This window comes from Larimichthys crocea, chromosome XIV, assembly GCF_000972845.2.
Source record: "Larimichthys crocea isolate SSNF chromosome XIV, L_crocea_2.0, whole genome shotgun sequence".
Classification (NCBI taxonomy): domain Eukaryota; kingdom Metazoa; phylum Chordata; class Actinopteri; family Sciaenidae; genus Larimichthys; species Larimichthys crocea.
This window is the reverse complement of record NC_040024.1, coordinates 22,307-26,702: the sequence shown is the minus strand read 5'-3', so window position 1 is coordinate 26,702 and position 4,396 is coordinate 22,307. Positions and strand designations below refer to the sequence as shown.

The 4,396-nt window shown below is 39.0% G+C and overlaps 1 protein-coding gene across 1 annotated transcript in view; it reads right to left on the bottom strand.

Moving 5' to 3' along the window:
• Window positions 1-4,396, bottom strand: part of hspa12b (heat shock protein 12B) — a 12,366-nt gene that overhangs the window by 3,368 nt on the left and 4,602 nt on the right. The window lies entirely within an intron of this gene.

The window sequence follows — 4,396 nt, the reverse complement described above, 5'->3', positions numbered from 1 at the left end:
CATCTTCAACCAATACCGTGCCTGGCTAGGCATAACCCTCGGTGGGGTCCCCCGGCAGTGTAATCCTATGGCAGCATAACTAAGGGATGACCTGAGCCAGCCCTAACTATAGACTTTATCAAAAAGGAAAGTCTTAAGTCTACTCTTAAAGGTGTTGACCGTGTCTGCCTCCCGTGTCTGTACACATTAACCATAAAACACTGCTGAAACTGGTGAGAAGCTATAACAGATCAGTATGACAAATGGCCACAACTATTGCTGTTTTTATGGGCCACTACTTACTTTCATCTGATGCAGCTAAGGGATTGTCATATATTGCTATATATTGATGATAAAAACTGGACTGAAAAAGTGGAGAAAAGAGAAAATAAAATTGGCTTCTCTTTTCCACCACAACACGGTTTATGGCAAATAGGATACTCTCAGTTACAAGAAGCTATAAATAAGATGTCAACAGTATTGCTCACTATTACCTGTTCCATCAGGAGAGAGTTTAAACGTCATGACTGCAGGCATAACCTTTTTTTCATTGTAATTTATTATCAGAATACAAGAAACACTTGGGTGGGCTCAGACTGTGGCCAGTGCCAGGCAGAGCGAGTTACCTGACTCAGTGAGCTAATTTCCTTCAGTTGATACTATTTTATTGACCTCTCATTCACAGGGCTGGGGAATTCTGTTTATGATTGGCAATACAGTCCCAGAGGTGATCTTGTGTAAGATTTAAAGTGGCCATTACATAATGTGCAAAATGTGGTGTCAGTCCACTTTTTCAGAGTTACACATGCAAATTGGTTTGTGTCAGCGTCACTGCCAAACTCCTGTTGCACATAATGAAGTCAGTGAAGAGCTGTGTCTCATTTTTATGACTCAACATACCTGCACAGACGGAAAACACTCTGCTCTGGCTTGATGAGATGTGAATTGCAATACAGCTTCTAAGTCAGGTCTTGCAGGGAAACGAGATTCAGCACAGTGAATGATTGAATATGTGATAAACACAGCCTACTTGCATTTTCCTCACGGCAAGCTTGTCATCTTGTATTAGTCATTATACATCTGCAAATGAATCTCACAATCTTAAGGTTTTTTTTTTTTGTCACTGTCTATAATTATAATCTGTAATTTGGAAGAGAAAACCTGCTGTCAGCTGCTTTTAGGATGCACCAAATCCACATTAAAGCTGTGAAGGTTTTAATTTCACAGAGCATTTTGATTTCTGTTATTCTTTAGATATAAATATTGTCCACATTCTTTGTAGAAGGGATTGAAAACTTCCATTTTTGAAACACAGAAAATAGGAAGGCTCTGTCCTCTTGGCCAAAACAGCACTGGCACACCACGTTCATTTTGCATCCAGATTCATTCAAGATAAGTTGAAAAGTTCAAAACACCCTTTTTCTCATGTAAACTTTCTTTTGTTCACACGCACTAATTCAATTCAATCCTTCCCTATATACTGTGCAAATGTCCTAAAACTATGTAGTACTGGCCTACACACACATGCATGCACACACGTGAGAGCTATCCATCCCCATTACAAACACTGACATATATCTAGCACCAGCGCCGGTCCTGGCCACATTTGCGCCCTGGGCGAACCCCCCCATCCCCCCCCTTCATACATCTCTAGAATCTCTAAATGTTTTTTCTCACTTGCATTTTTTGATGGATCAGGTAAAAGGAAGTGTCTTTGGTTGCTGTTATAGCTGTATTCAAATAAGACCTTCATACATAAGTATATAGTGTGTGACTGCAGTTATTTCCAACTTTTTTTTTTTTTGCCTGCAACGTGTTGTAAAATAAATGTGAGGGGTCATAAAATGATTCATGGTAAAGGAAATAGCAGACAGCAGCACAGGACCTGTGATCTCTGGAGAACAGGTCTTTGCCATTGAATAGAGAGTATACATTTATATTTGTGGAGAAACAGATAAATGTATTCTTAAAATTAATAAACCAAGAAGAGTTTGATTGATATTCCTGAGTGCACAATAAATAAAAAAACATGATTTATGAACATGAAGAAAAGAGATGTCTTATGAAACAACTCAGCACCTGTTAAATGCACCAAGAAAAACATGATTTAAGAAACAACAAGGAAATCTTTTATTTGACAGATATTTTACAGGGAGCAAAAATCCATCATACGAGCAGAACTACAGGTTCTTCCATTGTGTTTAAGAACAAGTGATTATTTACAGGTTATTTCACTGAAATAACAGGAAATGTTGTTTGTTGGAACTTAGTGAAAGCTTTTGTTGCTCAGTGGGACAGAGGTTCATAACCATAGGCTGTTTTTATGAGTCAATCCAGTAAGGTCTCAGATGCAGCTAAGAGTAAAACAGAAGAAAAGGTGATAATAAAAGAGAGTGGAGAAGAAAATTGTCTCCTCGGTTATATCTTTAAGATGATATGTTAAATAGGAGATTAATAAAAGGCTGCAAAGTAAAAATGCAATCCGTCCAGTCAGTAAAAACTCAATGCGGTGGAGCTTAAGAACTGTGTGAACTTTCCAGGAGGGTTAGCAGCTTTATCATTTGGGTCCACTGAGGAGCTAAAAAAATAAAAAATAAAGAGTAATTGTCTTCACAGTGAGTGTTCATCCATTATGTGGTCCTCCTGTTTCTATCAGGAGTACACACAGAAAGTAATATAGACAGTAAGTGTGTCTGCGGCTATCTGCATGCAGAACCTCCCATAAAACACATGGTGGCAGCAACACTCACTGACAGGAGTCAGCTACTGGGCCTATATGAATAAAACATAAAAGAGAATAAAACTCAATGAAATATATTGTAAAATACAATACGAAGATAAAATTAATAGACTGTATTGTAGACAGTGGGATTGTGCAGTAAATGTTTATGCTAAATACTGGGCATAAATATGTATACTGTGATGGTTTGACAGGTTGTAAACGGTCGTTAAAAAAAAAAAATCCCCGTTGTGGGATAAATAAAGTATATAATCTAATCGATAAAAGTAAAGCATATCAGTGAGGTGTGAGCAAAATATGAAATGTAAATGAACGATAATAATTTGCACACACAAGTAATTATTGTATGCAACAAGAAAAAACGAAAACAAAACAAACCGACTCGAGACTGTAGGGCCTCTTGGTTTTATTCCGGGACAATTTGGTACATGATGACCTTATCTCAGCATAGCAACACACAACCGAGTACCAACCTGAGTAATCAGCAACATAATCACACCTGTGAGGGGATGTGGGGCCTTTAGCACTGCATATTGTTTAATAAGTAGATCGTATGTGTTGCATGTAAATCAGCAGTTAAAGAAATGTAGTGAAGTAAAAAGTACACCCCCCTCTGAAATGTAGTCGAATTAGCAGTAGCATGACTTGGATAAACTTGAGTAAAGGACAAGTACTTCAAAACGGGACCTGGTATATGTATTTGAGTAAATGTAATTTTCACCACAGGTGTGTGTGTGTGTGTGTGTGTGTGTGTGTGTGTGTGTGTGTGTGTGTGTGTGTGTGTGGTGTCACCCACCCCTACAGCACCAGAAACTCCCACCGTCCTACAGCCAGACACACCGGGTGAAGACGAACCAGCAGGTGTGAGTACACCTGCAGCACCGGTGTCTGGTGATGATTCTGGTCAGCAGACACGTCCAACAGGACGAAGTGTCACCACCAGAGTGAGAGTACCTCCAGGGTACCTGAAGGACTATGTCTGTCAATAAACCGGAGGTTAAAAGAAAAAAAAAGAGAAAATGTGTTTATGGTGCACAAAAGAAAAAAATGTGTTTATTGTATCAGTTGATAATGCTGAAGATGTTTATTTTCATGCTGATGATTTATTTCAGATGTATGTTTACAAAAGAGTTCCAGAATGTTTACTCTTAGGTTAAGGACCATTTTGTCATTTGAAATACTGTAATGGTTATAGCACTGGCAATAACACAAGTTCAAGAATATTATCAGTTAACGGTAAGGTTTACTGAAATGAGATAAAGTCAAGCTTAATGCAATGTTAAGAGGTCAATGTTTGAGTAATGAGTTAAAGTAAAACAGTCAGAGGAACTGAATAAGTTTTGTTGTGATCTTAACGTAGGTAAGTGTTTAAAGGTCATTGTGTTTTGTCATTAACAGCATCTCCTATTCAGAAAGGGGGATGTATGTGGGCATATTAAGGGGGAACCTTTGTCGTAACCTAGTGGGGGACCGGGATTGGGGGGGAAAATAAAAACGGACACCGCTACGACTGGACACACACATGGTGGTCTCCGACTGAATTATTGTTCATAGCACGGCCAACTGACAAGCGGGCTTGGTGGAGCAGCGAGGCAACAGGTCAGGAAGTCAGGCTGGAGAGCTGAAGCAGAGCAGGCTACAATCTACAGGGAGATCACAAAAAGTCAACACAGAAAA